The sequence below is a fragment of the Chiloscyllium plagiosum genome, chromosome 13 (assembly GCF_004010195.1).
Source record: "Chiloscyllium plagiosum isolate BGI_BamShark_2017 chromosome 13, ASM401019v2, whole genome shotgun sequence".
Classification (NCBI taxonomy): Eukaryota; Metazoa; Chordata; class Chondrichthyes; order Orectolobiformes; family Hemiscylliidae; genus Chiloscyllium; species Chiloscyllium plagiosum.
The window spans coordinates 40,021,246-40,041,577 of NC_057722.1; the positions used below are offsets into that span (position 1 = coordinate 40,021,246).

At 41.8% G+C, this 20,332-nt stretch overlaps 1 long non-coding RNA gene across 1 annotated transcript in view; it reads left to right on the forward strand.

Moving 5' to 3' along the window:
* Nucleotides 1–248: 248 nt before the first annotated feature.
* The window catches only part of LOC122555948, a 44,751-nt gene continuing 24,667 nt past the window's right edge, over nucleotides 249–20,332 (forward strand). Inside the window, exon 1 of the long non-coding RNA XR_006313400.1 lies at nucleotides 249–564. This is a non-coding gene — a long non-coding RNA (uncharacterized LOC122555948). The remainder of the gene's footprint in view (nucleotides 565–20,332) is intronic.

A 20,332-nucleotide genomic window follows, 5' to 3' on the forward strand; every position in this document is an offset into this window, starting at 1 on the left:
AATGAAGCAGGACTTCAGGGTGAGGATGTTTGGATGATTCCCCAGCCATGTGTTAGAACTGAGAGGGACCAGAAGGTTAGGCAGCTCATGAGTAGTTAACAAGTAATGTCAGGAAGAAGGTTTCCATGTTATGGGATATTGATATCAGTAATAATGAGCTTCAGCTGAATAAAGAAGAGCTAATGAACTGGAAACATAGATAAGGAAGCAAAAGGTCATTTAAAACTGGAAAGAAGGGGAAATGAGTAATTAAACCAATTAGAAGAGCAAATAAAGAAGCTAGAAATAGATTAAGTAAGCAAACAGCATTGGGTAGAAAATTCTGATAGGGAACTGGAGCAGAAAAAGAGTAATGGAGTGAGGTGCTTGTGAATTCTGTGCTGCTAGGATACTCTAAGAAAATGTCCAGTACACAGATATTTCTCATTTTATTCTGCTCATGTGCTTTGGGACATGAAAAATGATCCTGACAGAGGCAAGGTTACTCATCTATATGCTTGACTGGGCAATGAATCATGGCAAGCCAATGTATGAAAGAAATTATCAAATGCCTTAATGATCCAGGTACTCTGTTTACATTTTGAAACCATTTGCAATGTGAACATAAAAGGAACATTGGTAGTTATACTTGTAAATCATTAGTTTCTGCAACAATAATTGAATAATTGGAATAAAGTAACACTGCTATCAAATTCAAAATGTAACTGCAAACAACCATCTTGAGATTTTGTGTCCTGTAGGATTAGAAGATTTTTATGATGTTTTTTTCTTTTGCTCTCTGTTTTGAGACAATGTTTCTGTTAATTGAATCATAGAGTGGAATATGTTGCCACACTGGAGATGAGTTCAGAGCAAAAGAACAAAAATGATTTACTGAACATATTTTAAAATTCTTATCTTTCTGCATCAATAACTTAAATAACTCAATGCCATACTCCCTGTGGATGAGGGCTGTGATATAGTTTGTGTTATCTCATTATTTGGGAGCTTGAATTTCAGCATAGGGGCAAAATAGATATTAGAAAAAGTGAAGGACTCAATTTTTTTTAACCTAAACTCAGAGTAATTTTGACTGTTAAACTAAAGGCAACTTTTCCAAGAATGTGACTGATGGTTGATCAGCTGCCTGGGGAATTAATTGATAATGTATTTGTAAAGTTGAGCTTCTATGGCACACAAACAGATTGCTAGGGGGCCATGAGCTGATTACATTCGGAGGCAGAGTTGTTATCCAAGGAGAATGGTAGGTTTTTTTTAGTTTGGAGAAGTCTCTAGATTGTGAGAAATAGATAGTAGAAATCTCCAATGTACCAGAATTGGAATGAAGTATCCAACCTAGCAGAATTGAAGAGTAATCTTCACGCTATCAAATCTGGAAAGAAATCTTAAGCTGTTTCAATAATCCAAGGAGAAGGGCTGGCAAGAATCTTTGAATAAGAAGTTAGAGTAATGATTGAAGTGATACTTCACTGGGATGGAGTGACTGCAAGTGATGTTGCTGGGAAATAACAAAAGAATAGATTAAACCCTTTTTAAAGTTATGATCTTTTGAACTTGTCTAGCTATAACTTATTAAAAAGGGCTATGCAGAGGATGATAATAATCTCAGCTGGCTCTTTCCTGTTTTTGGAGAGACTGAACTGTTCTGCAACTCCAGTTAAGTGTATTTGGATTCTGTTTTTCTCCAGCTAAGTTTGAAAGGGATTAATTCTGGAAGCATTTCAGACCTAGAATAGACTCAGTCATATAGCATGGAAACTGACTCTTTGATCCAACTCATCCATGCTGACCAAGTTTCCCAAGTTATCCAATCAATGAATTATTTTAAAAACTTCTTTTAAATCTCCTCGTAGCCATCGTCTTTCCAAGGAGAATGGTCTCAACTTCTTCAATCTATCCTGATGAGTTCCTTATTCCTTAACCACTCTTGTAAACTGCTTCTGCATTCTCTCCAATGTGTTTACATTTTTCTAATAATATGGTGTCCAGAAATGAGCACAATCTCTAGCTGTGGTCTAACAAATATCTTATACAGTCCAAATAGGGTCTATGTTTCCATTGTGGGAACTAGATTCTTGTAAGAGAACTGAATGTCTTTGAAGAGTTAGGCTTGTGGAGGTTTAAGAAGCCAAGGATTCACTGGAGTGGACCTTTTGTAAATGGAATTCAGTTTAAGAATACTTAGCTGAGTGAACAGATTTTCAAAAGATGCTGGAAGACTTACTTTAGTGTGGCAAAGAAAAAGAACCCTGTTGAAAGTATGGGAGGAATTTTGAACTTAATCTACAAGGCTTCATAGCTGCTTAGAGCATTGGGTAACGTGATATAAAGTTGAAACTTTATTGCTGGAACAGCACAGCAGGTCAGGCAGCATCCAGGGAACAGGAGATTCGACGTTTCGGGCACAGGCCCTTCTTCAGGAAGAGACCTCACTTTCTCCTAACGTGATATAAAGACTTTTCAGTTGTTAGGTGGCTAATGGGGAAGTACCTCATATGATTTGTTACTAATCACCTATAAAGTAATGTTTATTCTTATCTTTTGTCACAAAGCTAGTCCCTTTTTTTCTAAAAAGCTGTTTCTTGGCTCGAGGAACTGTCCTTGATTTTTTTTTTCAGACGTGCAATAAACGGGCCAGGCTCCGATCAGTCTGATTTGGTACAGAGATGAAAGGATTTGAGGCCTTTTGTTTATATGTAAACAAATGAAACTTTAGGCCATAGTGGTCATGTTTTAGAGACCTATATAATGAAAGGGAAGTAGTCAGCTCTTCAACTGGGCTGAGCAGTTTTTAGTTCAGTCTTGAACTGGGACATTCAATAGGGAGCTGTGTGAAAACTCTCTCTTCTGTCCTTCAACTTCAACCTGTAAACATCTGTTTCATTTATACTGGCTTTTAAAGGGAGTTTGTTTATTGGGACTGTTGTGTATATCCGGAACAGCATAATTAAGCCTAGTTAGGTTGAGTTCTATAGGGGTTCTTTGTTCTGATCTTTTGTGTTTCATTGTGTAATTGTGTGAATAAATCTTTGTTTTAAAATCTAGTAGTCATCCTAGCTATATTACTCCATGCAATTTTCACTGCAATTTGTTTTGGTAAGTATACAAAGTTATGGTCTGGGGCTGTCTGCTGAAGAATGTTTTGAGTGGTGTGGCCTAGTCCATAACACTTTGTCCTGTAAAAGTCTTAACATGAAATTTTGTCAAGCGATTCTTTCATTTCCCGGGAAATTGATATCTCCTTTTAAAACTTCAATATTTAATTTTGAAGATGGTGACAATATATTGTAGTTGACATGGTAGACCAAGGCCCAAGAGCTGGGGGATTATTAATTATGGATTAAATTGGAAGCGTCAGGATAAGTAAAGGTCAGAGAATGAGAAGGAGACTAAAGTTAACATAAAAAGAACATCACTTTAAGAAGAAGTAATTATAAAAGCTTGCAAGTAAGACTGATAGGTTTCAGTCATGGCAGGTGAGGTCAGTTGAGTGGAATGTGTGACATGTCATATGTAGAAATTCATGAACCCTAGCAGCATCTTGAATGACCAGGAAATGTTCCCAACTGCAGAAACATGACAGCCATGTTTTGGAGATTGAGCAGTGGCTGGAATCTCTGACACGTGCACAAGACCAGGAGTTCTGTGGTGAGAAAGGTAGTCACATCGTAGTTCAAGGGACTGGAGGATAGAAGGGAATGGCTGACTTCAGGGCAGTCGGAGCAACAAGCAGTGCAGGGGTCCTCTATGGTCCTGCTCACAAATCGGTTTTTCACTTGGAAGCTGATGAGAGCACTGGTTCCTCAAAGTGCAGAGTGTGCCAAGCTTCTGGCACCACAATTGGCTTGACTCCTTGAGGGGAAAAGCAGGAGTTATGGCAATCGGGGGTCCATTAGTCAGAAAACAGACCAGCATTTCTGCAGTCGCAGATGTGACTCCTGGCTTGTGTGTTTTCTTCCTTGGTGCTTAGTCAGGGATGTCCCTGATCTGCTGCTGGAAGAGGTACTTATTTGGTACCAACAACAGGGACCATGAAGGATGAGGTCTTGTGCCAAGAATTTAGCAAATAGACTTAAGAGGTGGACCTTTTAATGTTGTAATTTCTGGAATATTCCTGGTGTCCCATGCTAACAAGTACAGAAATAGGAGAATAGGCAGATGAATGCATGGCTCAAAAATTGGTGCAGCTGGAAGGGTTTCAGATTCTTACCACTGGGACTGTTTCTGGGAAAAGTAGGACAGTCTGCACCTGAACCAGAATGAGAGCAACATCCTTGAGTGGGTTTTCTAGTTCTGCAGAGGAGATGTGGAGTGTTAGTACATTTTAGGACATAGCAAACTATAGTAAAGTAACCAAGGCAGAGGCTGCTCAGAAATATCGAGGTTTCAAGGGAGCAAGGGAAGGCCGGATGGCCTAACCTATAACACTCCTAGCATTAAAGTAAAGACCGATGAGTTAAGGACACAGATTCACATGTGGAATTATGAGGATGCCATCTCAGATATGGTTGGGGGTGAGGCAGGACTGGCAACTTAACATTCCTGGGCATTAGATCTTCAGGCAGGACAAGGGAGGGGATGTAGAGGGAGTGGTGTCACATTCTTAAGGAGGCCAGGCAGGAGAATCGAAGTTTCGGGCATAAGCCCTTCAGGAATGAGGCTGGTGTGCCAAGCGGGCTGAGATAAAAGGTAGGGGGGAGGGAATTTGGGGGAGGGGCGCTGGGAATACAATAGGTGGAAGGAGGTGAGGGTGAGGGTGATAGGCCGGAGAGGGGGTGGGGTTGGAGAGGTCCGGAAGAAGATTGCAGGTCAAGAGGATGGTGCTGAATCTGGGGGTTGGGACTGTGATAAGGTGGGGGGGAGGGGAAATGAGGAAGCTGGAGAAATCTACATTCATCCTGTGTGGTTGGAGGGTTCCTAGACAGAAGATGAGGCGCTCTTCCTCCAGGCGTCTTGTGATCAGGGTCTGGTGATGGAGGAGGCCAAGGACCTGCATGTCCTTGGTGGAGTGGGAGTGGGAGGGGGAGCTAAAGTGTTCAGCCACGGGGTGGTTGGATTGGTTGGTGGGTGTCCCAGAGGTGTTCCCTGAAATGTTCCGCAAGTAGGCGGCCTGTCTCCCCAATGTAGAGGAGACCGCATTGGGTGCAGCGGATACAGTAAATGGTGTGTGTTGGAGGTGCAGGTGAATTTGCAACGGATATGGAAGGATCAATTGGGGCCATGGGGAGGTGTGGTGCAAGTTTTGCACTTCCAAACAGACCCCTCCACCAGAGAGATATTTCCCCCTCCACCCCTATCAGCATTCCGGAGAGACCACTCCCTCTGCGACTCCCTCGTTGGGTCCATACCCCCACCAACCCAACCTCCACTCCGGTATGTTCCCCTGCAACCGCAAGAAGTGCAAAACTGCTGTGTTTTTCCAGCACCGCATTTTTTCAACTCTGGTCTCCAGCATCTGCAGTCCTCACTTTCTGCTAGTTGATCTCACATCCTTAAGGTGTCAATAACTGCAGTAAGGTGGGAGACTATCTTGGGAAAGGTCTTCAAATGAGGCTTTGTTGGTAGACTCCAGGAATACAAAGGGGGCATTCACATTGCTGACAGTGTATTATAGACCCCCAAACAGTCAGGGGGTAATAGAGGAGCAGATATGTACACAAATTCATTGAAGTTTGTAATAAAAATACAAGGAATTACATTAGGGAATTTCAACGTCCCTAGCATTAATTGGGATTGTCATAGTGTCAAAGGTTTAGAGGGGACTGATTGTTTGAAATGTATCAGGAGAGTTTTTAACCAACATGTTGAAGGTCCAATAAGGGATGGTGCAATGCTGGACCTAAATCTCTGGAACGGAGCTGGACAGGTGTTCAAGGTGGCAGTAACACGGTATTATTGTTGTGATCACTGAAATGCTGTGTGGTTTATGGAAAAGGAAAAAGATGGCCTTATGGAAAAGGAAAAAGAGGACCTGACCAAATTAAATTGGGAATAGCTATTTCTGGGTAAATCTACAGCAGAACAGTGGGCAACATTGAAAATGAAATTTAGCAAGAGTATAGGGCTAACATGTTCCCTTTAGGATGAAACTAAGGATCAACAAGTCCAGAAGATCCATGCATGTCTAGAAATATTCAGAATTGGAGAAGATGAGAAAGAGAAGCTTTTAACAGGTAGAAAGGAAGCAAATTGATAGAGACTCTAGTGGAGTATAGGAAGCGCAAGGCAATTTCTGAAATCAATTAGGAGAGCAAAGGAGGGACTTGAGAAAACACTGGGGAGAATCCCAAGATGCTCTATATCAAGGGGAAGAGATGATATGGAAGTGCTGGTGTTGGACTGGAGTGGACAAAGTCAGAAGTCACATGACACCAGGTTATAGTCCAACAATTTTATTTGAAATCACAAGCTTTCGGAGCACTGCTCCATTGTCAGGTAAAGTGGAGGGAAGTGCACAGGCATAGATTTCACAGGCAGAAAGACAATGGCAAGATAGTTCCAGGTTATTAAGATTGTCGAAAGGCAAGTACAAATAGTGAGTGGCATGTTGACAGGCTGAATAACATAACTTTGCAGGTGATCAAAAGTATCAGATGGTGAGTGAAGTGTCAACTGCTGAATAGCAAGTGAAGGGATGACCTATGATCTGATTAATTGAGGCAGAGAGATAATTACAAATAGTTTTAAAAATAAGATGGTGCTGGAAACAAATTAAATGACTGGAATAGCATGATAGGTATAAGAGTTGCATGACGAGGGTCTAACCAAAGTAACAAGTAATCCAAAACTGTATAAACTTATTAAGGTAGAGAGGTCATAAGTTATCCAGGTGATGGTATTGAAACAGAAAAGTCAGGAGGATTTTACAAGCACAGAACAGTCGGTGAGGCTACATGTAGCTTGTCATGAACCCAAGATCACCGTTGAGGCTGTCGTCTTAGGTACAGAACCTGGCTATCAGTTTCTGCTTGGTAATTCTGCGTTGTGTGTATCAAAGGCCACCTTGGAAGGTGCTTACCTGAGGATCGGAGGCTAAATATCCTTGGCTGATGAAGTGCACCTAAACTGCGAGGGAACATTCCTGCCTGGCAATTGTCGCATGGCTTCTGTTCATCTGTTGTCATTACCTATTATGTTATTCCAGCCATCTTTATTTTTGATATTTATCATTGACTTAGTTAATCAGATTATAGGTCATCCCTATGTTATGCTGTTCACACTTCACTCAAACTGTTTGATACTTTTGATCATTTGTGAAGACTTGATACTCCATTCCCACCATTTGTACTTACCTTTTGACACTTTTAATTACCTGGAATTATCTTGCCATTATCTCTTCTGCCTATAAATTCTATGCTTGTGCGCTTTCCTCCACTTCACCTGATGAAGAGCCAGTGCTTCAAAAGCATGAGGTTTTAAATAAACCTGCTGACTATAACAAGGGAAAGTGAGTAAGGTCCATCAGAAACCAAGTGGTCAATCTTGTGTGGGGAACTGGAGGATAGTGAAGGTGGTGTTTGATATGCTTTCCTTTAATGATGAGAGTATTGGTTATTGGAGTTGGGAGGTCATGTTGCAGCTGTACAGGACATTGTTTAGGCCACTGTTGGAATATTGTGTGCAATTCTGATCTCCTTCCTATCGGAAAGATGTTGTGAAACTTGAAAGGGTTCAGGGAGGAATGACAAGGATGTTGCCAGGATTGGAGGATTAAGCTATAGGGAGAGGCTGAACAGGCTGGGGCTGCTTTCCCTGGAGTGTCAGAGGCTGAGGGATGAATTATAGAGGTTTATAAAATCATGAGGGGCATGAATAGGATAAATAGACTAGAGGGCATAGGTTTAGGGTGAGAGGGGAAAGATATAAAGGAAACCTAAGGGGTAACTTTTTCACGCAGAGGATGGTTCGTGTATGGAATGAGCTGCCAGAGGAAGTGGTGGAGGCTGGTACAATTGCAACATTTAAAAGGCATCTGGATAGTTTGGAGGGATATGGGCTGGGTGCTGGCAGGTGGGACAAGATTGGGTTGGGATATCTGAGAGGCATGAACAAGTTGGACCGAAGGGTCTGTTTCCATGCTGTACATATCTATGATTCTGACATTGGTATGGTATTAAGCAAATACTTCATAACGGCCTTCACTTTGGACAAGGAGGGTGTAGGCGCAGAATTCAGGAAGAGGCTCTGAGATTCTTGAGCAATTTGACAGTGAGGAGGTTTTGGAGGTTCTGGCATATTTTAAATGGGACAGATTCCCAGGTTTTTATCCCATGCTGCTGTAAGAGATGAGATATGTAGTGGGTCTGACCCAAATATTTATTCCCGTCAGGCCATGGGTAATGCCAGAACTCTGCAGACCGCTAATGTCGTTCTACTTTTCAAGAAGGATGGAAGCTAGAGATCAGGGAATTACATGCCCAGTGAGTCTCGCCAGTGGGAGAGAGAAAACTCTGAAAGGCAGAATTATTCTCCACTTGGGGAGGCAAGGTTTGATCTGGGATAGTCAGCACAGCTCTTTCAGAGGAAAGTCATGCCGAACAAATTTAATTGAATTTTTCAAAGAGATAACCAGGTATGTAGATGAGGGTTGTGCAGTTGATGTAATTTGTGGACTTCAGCAAAGCCTTTGGTACAGTCACATGTGGGAGACTGAAAAGAAGAATAAAAGCACATTGGATCTAGGGTAACTTTGGCAACTTGGATGCAAAATTGGCATAGTGGCAATTGAGAGGATGTTAGTAGAAGGCTGTTTGTGTGACTGGAGACTGGTGTCTAGTGGTGTCCCACAGGGATCAGTGTTGGGCCCTTTTTTTTTTTTTAAATTATTGTTCAACTTCTCAGACATGTTATGGTACAGCTCCAGGACAGGGCAGACTTGAACCTGAAAATGTGTTGCTGGAAAAGCGCAGCAGGTCAGGCAGCATCCAAGGAACACGAGAATCGACGTTTCGGGTATAAGCCCTTCTTCAGACTTGAACCTGGACCTCCTGGCACCTAGGCAGGACACCACCACTGCTCCACAAAACTCTCCATATTCACTTTTTCTTCAGCCTCTTTAGACATGTTTTTTCAAATCACTGGGACAGTTTGGACTTAAAGCTGAACCTTCTGGCCTAGAGGTAGGGAGACTATCACTGCTTTTAAAGACCAAAATGATTCCTTTTAATTAATCTGTTCAGACTTGTTATGATATACCTCTGGGACAGATGGGACTTGAACCAACCTTTCCTGGCCTAGAAGGGGAGCACTACCTCTGAGTCACAAGATGCCTTTGCTCACTATTTTATGGCAGCATAGTATTCAATGTCCAATTAACTATTTTGTTTAACTTGGCAGGCAAGACAGCCTACTTTGGTCCCTGCTCGTTTGAGCATTTATAGGGATTAGTTCAAAGTGAGCTAACAGCCTGAGTAGTTTTATGAGCTCCCCTGCTGAAAACTTTGCCGGTGGAGAAATGTAAAATTCAGTGCTATCTTGAGATTTTAGCAAAATAAATGTGTTTATACTCTTGTTTTTTCCCCCCTACAAAGCTAATCATCAATCTTTAACTCCCTACTAATTCGACAGATGTCTGGTCTTGGTTGTAAAGGGGTGCTCTAAGCAACAAGCAGCTGCTAAAGCAATTGGAAAAAATAATACGGTAGGCTGTGTTCAACTAGACAGTGAAAGAGGCTTAGCATGTGTTGTATTTATCACCTGTGACATAAAATATTAACCATGCATCAGGATACCATACTTTGATCTGACTGATATCTGCTCATTTGGATTAACACTGGTGATGAACTGTAAACCCAAAAAAGACTCACTCATTGTTTCAAACCGCAGAATCGCATAAAATTTCTTATTTTGTAGTAATACAATTTGACAGCTGAGCAGAGAGCTGTTGTGCCTATTATGCTTAACCCAGGTCCTTGGTAGTTACTTTCCTCCTCACACTGCAAGCTCCCTTTCACCACAGGAGTTCTGCTCTTGTCTCTCCAAGGTGCATTATTAAACATCACTGTGTGTATTTTTGGCAGAGTCAGTAGTGGGTAAATCTAGTTCAAACGGCATCATATGGAGTGATGGGATGGGAGGTTGTGCTGTGGGTGTCAGGTACAACATACAATGCTCATTTCCACAACCAATATCTTCTACAATATAGTATATTGATGTTTCAATCTGTCTACTTTGAAAACACAAGTAATTCCATCTTCAATAATGGAAGAGCAGGTTTACAAATTTTATTCCCAATTTCTGACTCTATCACTGGGAATGCATTTGGGATTTTTTTGCACCTGGCCGTGTAATTTTAAAACTAATGAGAATTGACAGGAAATGTCTAACCGAGTATTTAGTCTGAAAATAGCAAAGGAATCAAGGTTTAAATAAAAACTAATGGGCAGAATATCATTACAGACATGCCTGTATGTGGTACAAGTTTGGACTATGCAAATCTATGCACTGAGTGAGAGATTTTTTTTCTTGATAATAGGTATAGTTATAGTTAATATGCAATACGTAAAAGTTACACCATTCTAAAATAACGTAGGACAAAACTTTCATATCATAAAATAATTAAGCCAAGAATATTTGTTAATACTAGAAGATTTTTTGTTTAAATCCTGCAGCTGGTCAAGAAATAGGTTGTGTTCAGGTCACAAGTTGTTTTTTCAGCAAAAGGTAATAGAAGTTAGCTAACAGGAAGTGACATTTCATGGAAGGGGGAGGGGGAGGTGGAGAATGTGGCGAATGTGGAGCGTGCAATCTGTACTATTTGATTCAATTATACTATAATTCTCTAAACCAACAGTGTCCACATTCTGATTCAGATCACTAACTTGCTCTAAAGATTTTGCTCATTGGTAGTCTCTGCAAAGAAATCACTGTTTCTAATATTAACTATTTTCTGCCATTTTAGATGCTTTTATCTTTACTGACTTCCTTTGTGTGCATTTTTTTGCTTCTCCCATCGATAACAGCTATTTTTGAACTTGCTGAGCTCAGCATGGAATGTTTTGCCTTCATCCAGCTGGAGGCCTTTTACTCCTGTGAAATGGATTTCTTTAAAACCTAAGCTAGTAAGGCACTGTGCATTGAGTTGTGAAATAAAGGTGACTGGGGACAGGTTTTTATTTTAATAAAAGATGTTATGCTGATTGATTTTTTTTCTAAAATCTCTATCTTTAAATTGTAGAAATGAAAAAAAAACATCCACAAATCACTTCCATCACAGTTCATGAAATAGAAATGCATGAAGTCAAATAAAAATGACAACTGTTTTCAGTTCGCATCCATATTGGACACTAGGCCACTTGAAATAGTAGATTTAAGTTTCTTCCAGAAGGAAGAAGCCCCAGTTGAAATCCAGAGCAGCCCAACGTCCTTGAAAAGCAAATGCTTGTAGCAAAACCACCTATGCACACAACTTTGAAACCAATTTCCATCACCTAGTCCTCCAACATACCAGCATGAACGCCACTAGTTTGGGTAAGCTGAGAGGGTTTCATTTTAATGAAACACCTGTCACTCCTAATAATAGTTGCTGAAGGCAGGAACAGCCTAGGATACAGCTCACTGAAAGGCAAAGCTGTGCCTCTGCCCTGTGAAACGGGACAGATGAATGCTTCAGGAATACTAAAATGAAAAGGAAGTATCTTAGGCTAAATCTTATATTTTGGTGATTGTATCATTTTCATCAACTTTTGTTAAAGGGCTTATTTCTGTGAGGCAGAGTGAGTTTTCACAAGCTATCATCCCAGACTCACCTCATCAACCACTTACCACTTTGATGTAAGCATGACTCTGTCACTGACTGTGAACAGAATTGCGCAGCACTGCTTGGATATCAGGTCATGTCTCTGGCATTTGAAAGCTACCCTGCACGAGTGCTCAAGCTCCTAGAGCCCATGTCTAATAAGGGGAAGTAGGCACTGCAATTCACTGACAGGGATCTCATCATCCTGCTGGTTGGGGTGGTACAGGTATAGGAAGAGGTCGGACTGCACCACCGACAAAGGGGATTACTCCCTGATTGTGTTCCAAAGACGCCCCAGACTAATTACACTGGGCCTGCAGAGCTGAACGTGACCCGCTCCCTGGATCAGAGGTATAGACCCCTCACTATGGACAAGCCCCTGAACTGATCTTGGAGGTTGCCTTTGACTTACTACAACAGGACCCCTGACTGCTTTCCTGGACTTCAATAAGGACTGCTCCACTTTAGATGTTGAGATCTGACTATTTGCTTGCAGAATATGTCAGTTTGTCATGTAAACTGTTGGCATTTGCGGCAAGTGTGAAATTGATGTAATAATACAACGTATTGCAAAATATCCATTCTTGACTAAACATTGCTGACTAGTATGATAAGCTATGTGCCTTTGTGTGTGTGTGCGTGCACTAAGAGGCAAGTCAAGACAAGTACTGTGAAGGCACTGCCTGAAGAGCCAATATGCGAAAAGACGTGGAATAAGCAAACAAGGGAAGGTGAGGAGGGGACGCTGTGATCATGTTACCATTCAAAAAGCAAACGAACAGCCGTGTGATGAACCGTCGTCCATTCATAAACTGGATGCCCTACATGTAGTGTCCTTGCTGCAGCATTGTGCAAATGAATTGGAAATGTGCTTCGGTGGCTTGGATTGGTATGTGTTAAATGTCAGCATCCATGGATATTGTCTGGTCCCCTGGAGCATGCTGTTTATGTTGGTGTCAAGTGTCCATGATGGTGATCAGAGGAGCAAGTAGTGAGTTAGATTCACCAAGTACCTGCTCTGACATTATGGGCAGCATGGTGGCACAGTGGTTAGCACTGCTGCCTCACAGTGCCAGAGACCAGGGTTCAATTCCCGCCTCAGGCAACTGTCTGTGTTGAGTTTGCATGTTGTCCCCGTGTCTGTGTGGGTTTCCTCCCACAATCCAAAAATGTGCAGGTTAGGTGAATTGGCCATAGTGTTAGGTGAAGGGGTAAATGTAGGGGAATGGAGGGTCGGTGTGGACTTGTTGGGCTGAAGGGCCTGTTTCCACACTGAAGTAATCTAATCTAATCTAAACATTCACTTCAGGAGTTTTCTGTATCATCCAGTTTCTATTCATTCTCTGGCACAATGCTAACAGAAGGAACCAGACCTTTTTTTAAACAATTTTTATTGAAAAAAACTTTTCTTTCCAAAATTTTAAAATTTACAAAAATATGAAAATATAACATTATAATGACAAAAATGACAACAGTAAATCAACTATTGTAAGACTCCACAAAACAACTCACAACTACACTCATTACACATCAATAAGTAAATAAATAACACCGCTCAGCATAACAAGACCTCAGCTTTCAACCTTCGAGAGCATCAATTATTAAACTCGCATTTGCTCGGAATTCTTCCTCTCAGGACATTAGGCTTATTAAACCAAACCACCACGGCAAGACAAAAGCCCTAATTAAAATGGCGGACAGATCTGCTTCAAATCATTCAACAGGGGCTGCCATGTTGTATAAAAATTCTGTTTTCTGGTGCACCATGTTAGTAAGCAAGTCCAAAGGAATGTGTTCCATAATTAACTTATGTCACCTCAACAGACCCCGGGGAGTTCTCAGACACCCAGCACATCAGAATGTTCTTCCTCTCTCAGTGAGGATGCTAAAAAGCTTTTTCCCATGTACATTTAAGGGAGATAAATTTGGCAAACCCTGGAGAAGAGAAACCGGGTCCACCTTGACCTCAATCCCCAAGACCCTCTCTATTGCTCCTGCCACAGCGCTCCAGTACGTATAGAGCTTGTGGCAGGACCACAAACAATGAGTGAGGGTACCCACATTTACTTTACATTTGGGGCACATTGTAGATGCACCCTGCTTAAATTTTGCAAGACAATCTGGGGCCAGGTGATCTCTATGAAAAATCTTTAACTGAATAGCATGGGTCCTGTTACATATCAACATCTTCCTTGCATTCTCACAAGCCAGGCCTTTTAATGCCTACCTGTACCTTCCAAGCTTCCCACCTGTATCTATAATTTTTGTGTCGAGCCCCTCATGCCTGCCTTTCTTTGCAGGTTGGGTTAATTGGTGTCAGCCAGTTAAGACCACAAGAAATAGCTGTTTGACCCCTTAAGCCTGCTCTGCCATTCAATAGGATCATAGTGGATCTGACATTCCTCTCATCCACTTGCCTGTGTTTTTTTGCCTGTCTTCCCTGGATGGGCTGCACAGTCTATTTCTGCAATTGGTAGGTAACAATTGTCACAACTGACTGGAAAAGTGCACTGAAAACCAAGCCCCAGTATTCCAAAAGCTGTCATAAATAAATGAGTAAACCATTGAACTGGATAATTTTACCCAACTTCTAATTCAGGTTAAAAGAATATACAGTTTTTTTTTTATTCGAATCAAATTGTTTTTAACCAATGCAAGAAAGAAACGTGAACTGCTAATTCATAACTGTCAACTTTAAACTCCATTCCAATCCATAAAAAGGGTAGATTAAAAATCAATGAAGGACAGTTCCAGCACCAGTCCAGAGATAGATAGATATAAGCACCCTGATTTTCAGTCTTTTTTTCACTGGTCAAGGATTAACCCTTTCAGTGCCACTGAAGGTATTTTTCCCCCTCCCTCTTTCTTTCTTTTCAACAAATTTGCAGAGAGAGCAGTTTACAGGGAAATAGTGAGTGAAAATGATGACCAGGAGATTTTCTGTTGCCTCTCTACACAGGAGGGAGAACAGGATTGAGGTGCTTTTTCTTTGCAGGTTGGATATCTCTGCTGTGTTGTCCACATACAAAGCTGTAGCCACTTGCCAATGAACCAGTCAATTGGTTGTCAATATACTGAGCTCACAACTCGTCAATTGAAAAAAAATCAAAGGACTATCTCTGGGGAAAATTGGCCATTCTAATTGGGCCAGTAACATTGGAAGCCCATTGCCATTTTTCATAGGAAGTGAGCAGACTGTGAGAAATTAAGTTTGCTGATGAACACCTAACAATTGCAGGCTGGAGACTCGGTTTGATTCTGATGTAGAATTCCAAAGGCCTAGTCAAAATCCTGACTAACATTTCCACCGAATATTTCTGAGAATATTTTGTGGCAGTGATATAGCTGGTCCAGCAATGAAAAGTATCATCACAATGTGTCATTCTCTTCTAAGCATCAAGCTCGACTGCAAATATTGAAATTGCTGTTTGTGTGACTTGAAGCTATTAATAATTTAAACTGCACATTTGCTAGAAACTTAGATTGAAATTTTTCAATTTTTACTTGAGTCCCCTAGAGTAGTCAGTCATAATGAGGATACCCATACCACATCAGTTGATAAGCTAAATTGTTTACAAAAATTATGAGCCAAGTTCGAAGGTCCATGCAATTTATTCTGTTTATGATTTAAAAAACATTAAGCAACTGAAAGGATGCATTTATTTAATTAAACAGACATAATTTACTAAACAGGTTATCATCATAAAAGCTCAAAGTAAAAATAGCACAATGAATACAGGAATTCAATCTGACAGGGTAATAAGTCAAATGCAGTAATTAGTTGACTTAAGAAACCAAAATTTAAAAACCTCCATTCCTGTACTAAGTTATGTTGCTAAATGAATTATGAAAAGCTCAGGATGTATGCAAGGAGATTGCTTTTATGCCAATGTTTGATTATTTGTCACAGTATTCCAAAACATTGATAGCCCTTCTTCCCCTTCGAACTTATATTCCCTATTGTGGTATTTATCCCTTTTTTGTATTGTTTGAAGTGATCCACTAGATTTGAAAAAAGCTAAGATTAAGGGATGAATTTTATAGGGGCCTGAATGACATGGCCAATGGCAAGCTTCCTGGAGAATCATATAAGAAGTCCAGCAAGGCCGATCTCAGTGTTGGGAGGAACTCCAGGCATCTTTTATGCATCAAGGTGAGTCTCTTTCTTGCTAGCTAGCAGTGAGTTGCCAATTAATGGGGATTATTTGTTGTTAAATGCCTTAAAGATGGTGGCAGAGTAGAATCCTCCACTCAGAGCTTATCTGCTCTGCCTGCACTTTTTTGTTTCTTTCCCTTTTTTTTAAAATCTCTTTTGCAGTCCCAGAGCAGTGCGAGGGGAAATCTGAGTTACCTTGGTGTTGTTACGGAGTGGACTGGAGGCTTGGAGCGGAGTGGGACAGCTGTGGGTCTGGGACCTTGTGTGCTATCTGAAAAACTTTACTGAGCTGTAATGTCAATTCTTTAACTATGTTATAACTATCTTGTTTCTAACTTGCTTTTTAGATACTGAAAGTGATGCTACTAATTTTTCTTTTCATTCCTCTTCTTTTGTATCAAGATTTGTACCTAAGATACACATGACAATAAAGGGTACTCACTCAATTCTATTCGGTACCTAAATAAATAATATTCCGCTTCCCATCTTATCAAACTTGCCAAACAAGCTAGATGTCAAGAATGTGCCACATGGACGTCAGGGCAAGTAGCTGGTGTTGTCATCTCACTGGCAGTGAAGAGCAATGATGTATCTCACCATGAAACAGCATTCAGGGCATGATCACACACAGGCACACTATCTGACAGCTCTCTCAATCTTTATGGTACGTCTCTAATCCACTTGCAGATGACTTAGGAAGTACAGACCTAGATTGCAGGATGCACCACCAACCAGTACTGAATGGATCTGTTTCACACAGACAGGCACCCAGCTCACACATTAGATCGGGCTGCAACTCAGGGCTGCTCGTTTGCTCTCTTAGCACATAATACCTGTTTACATGCTTACAGCATCATTGCGTTGCCATGTCTGTTAGTGTATTGGTGCTTCCATCTGAGCCTAAAGGCTATCAATACTGTCATATTGTGCAAAACAGGTTAGACATATAGAAGCATGACAAGCAATCTTTCTTACTAGGAATGTGCCTGGGATTGGGAGATGGGGATCTTGTTTTATGGCATATGATGACCTCATTCTAACACCTGAAAATCAACCAGATGTCTGGCATGATTACAGTCCTGGGAGGGGTGGTGGTGGGGTGTCCTCTGTATTGACTGTTGAAGAAGTTGCAAGATGGAAGGGCAATCAGTGTTAAAGGAATGGAGGAATCCAATCTGAAGGAGGAAAGCAGAGATGTGTCGAGGTGGGAACATGGACAAAGGCAAGGGATGTTGTTTTTAAGCAGAACAGCATCAGATGGCATTGTGGGCTATGGCGAGGGAGTTTTTGGTTGCATCCACCACTCCAGGGGTAACTTTGATGGCCATTCTGGTCATCTTTGAAGTGAAATGTTGGGGGGAAGGAGGATGGGTGGTAGTGGCAACGTTCAATGTAGTTCCTCCTCACATGGACAGGCTATCAGTGTAGTGCAAGGTGAAGTTGGAGATGGATGTTCATGACTGTTCGTTGTGGTGGGTGGGTACTTTGTGACTAGCTGGAGCCTGGTGTTGATGGTATCCACTGTGAACCATATTCCCTGCCATCTCTTTCTCCAGATGTGAAATGTAACTGGACAGTGACTGGGATAGTGTGCTGGGTGGACAAAGTCAGTGTCAGTTTGATAGGTAAAAGTGCGAGATCCATGGCTGCTGGACACTGGGATGTTGAAGGGACCAATTCATAAAGTAGCATTTGCAGTCTTTTCTTTGTCTGTTTGGAACGTACATGGAGTGAATGTGCTGAGGCTTGAAAAGCTGGTCAAAGATGATTTTCATCATGCCATTGATGCTTGCAAATCTAACTGCTATCTCAATTATACAGAGGCAATGACTTAAGAGGTAAATGCTGATCAGAAGCATCTCATCACTTCTAAAGCATCCTTGGGCATTTGGGTGGAGGGGAACATTGCCTTGTAATATGTAATTTTAAATTTGCTGATGGACCCTCCTTAACGCAATGAAAGACTGATGTGGATCTGAGATGGAAAGCATGCTCACCTTTTATTTTTGGCTGAGTAACATATTACATCTGTGTGGCACCTTCACCAAGCTGGTGCATATGCTGTGACCAGGGCTGTGGTGAAACAGACGATAGGCTTCTGAAGTTATGGTTCCACTGGTTAGGGATTGGGATAGGAGCTGCAGTATAGTTTGAGCAGAGGCATTCTGCAAAGTTAGAGCAATGAGGCAAGATGCTGGATGGATGGAAAACTTCAACAATGGGAGCAGTCACCTTCTGAGGAAAAGGGGGTCAAGGACGTTGGGGAGGTGGAAGCTCTCCATGTGCTTGGCAGAGCTCTGGCACATCAGACACTGGAAGCCTGGCAGGATCCAGTTGAAACCCAGTTCCAAATGGATGAAAGATGGTTGCAGCAGACCATCAGAGAGTGTAAAATATTTGTTGGTCATAATGCCAGCATTTGAGATTTGTATTGTGGGGCAAACTGTTATGTTTAGAATTGTCCAATTGTTTACCCATATGTGATATTCCCTCCTTGATAGTGACAAGCTAATGGCCTCCAGTGGACATTGGGCAGGACAACAGTGATCTAGAGAGGAGTTTTGGAATGGGATGTGACCACCAATAGGTTAACTCTGTCAGGTGGGTAAATAGGGTTGCATGTGAGTAAATGCCAGCTATCTGGCAATGTGCCGTGAACAGTGTGGCTTGTGGACGCTATGCCATTGCATTGCCAGTGAGGAGCAATACTGGATTGCCTTTGCCTGTCCAGGTGCACAGTGGTCTGTAAGAGATTGCAAAAATGCCAGGGATGCTGGATATTTGGCTAACCACTGAGTGAGTTCTTCCAGGAGGTAGGTTGGTGTCAGAATTGGACAAAAGGGATGTTGCTGAAAAATGCTTATGCCCGAAACGTTGATTCTCCTGCTCCTTGGATGCTGCCTGACCTGCTGCTCTTTTCCAGCAACACATTTTTCAGCTCTGATCTCCAGCATCTGCAGTCCTCACTTTCTCCCAAAAGGGATGTTACAAGGAACAGACTATGTAGTTAATAAGGCACGTTTTGATAAGACAGTGAGAAATCTTGCTACGTCTTGCAGCAAAAAGGCCTCTGAAAAACACCCCGCAACCTGCACCTGGCCAAACAATTGTAAGATTCAGACCTAAATGTTGTATTCGGGTCAAGCAAAATTAGAAGATAAGGTCCTTAACCTAGAAAGGGGTGGGCAAATAGATGAGGAATGAGTGAAGAAAAGTTGTAATGGGGAGGAAAATGAAAGAACATGAGAAAATAGAGAAGACAGTTGTCCGCACAACAACTGGGCAGTAAGACCATGAGATGTAGGAGCTGAAATCGATCATTCAGCCCATTTGAATAATGGGTAAAAGTGAGGACTGCAGATGCTGAAAACCAGAGTCTAGATTAGAGTGGTGCTGGAAAAGCACAGCAGGTCAGGCAGCATCCAAGGAGCAGGAAAATCAAGGTTTCAGGCAAAAGCTTTTCATCAGGAATAGAGGCAGGAAGCTTCCAGGGTGGAGTGAAAAATTGAATAATGGAGCAGATTCAATAAGATCACGGTTGATCTAGTAACCTCACATTTTCCCACATTACATTGTCTCCCAAGTTTTTGTCTATATCCCTCTGCAGATTCTGTCATCTTCACCATTTGCCTTCCCATTTTTGTGTCATCCACAAGGAGAAGAGGTGAAGGAGAAAGGCCAACAGGCAAAGGATGAGAAACATAATGTATGGTGAGGGCTAGAGACAACATACTGCTGGTGGTAATAGACAGAATTGCTCAAAGGCAGAATTGCTGCTAAATGCCAAGGGGAGGGCAGAATGATACTCTAGGAACTGAGGAAATAGAATACTACTTTGTGGGAGGATTGGGCCTGAACCAGAGAGTAGTGCAGGTAGCCGGGGTAGAAGAAAAGAATAAAGTTGAGAGACTTTTGGTGCTATGTAAGACAGATATCTTTATAAATATCAAGAAAAACAGTGGGAATTGAACAATAACTGAGTTACATGGAAAAGGAGAGCAATAGCACTGTCTAGTATATAGAGTGAATCCGTTTTAACTTTACCATTGTTTCTGCAACTGGAAGTAGTGCTTATATAACGCATCCATCTGACAAAAACAAAACTTGAAAATGAAGATACTGGTTGAATTTGGGTTCCATCCTGAATTTTACAAGATATGTTGGACCAGTATGCATCACTTCCAAGGTTGAGTCATAGAATCAGAGTTTTACAGCACAGAAAGAGGCCCATTGTGTCATCTGTAGTCATCCACCTGGACACCCCGCGGTGGCCTATTACCTGCCCTCGACCTCTTCATTTCCAACTGCCGCCGGGACATTAACCGCCTCAACCTGTCTACCTCCCTCCCCCACTCCAACTTCTCACCCTCACAACGCGCAGCCCTCCAATCCCTCTGCTCCAATCCCAACCTCACCATCAAGCCAGCGGATAAAGGGGG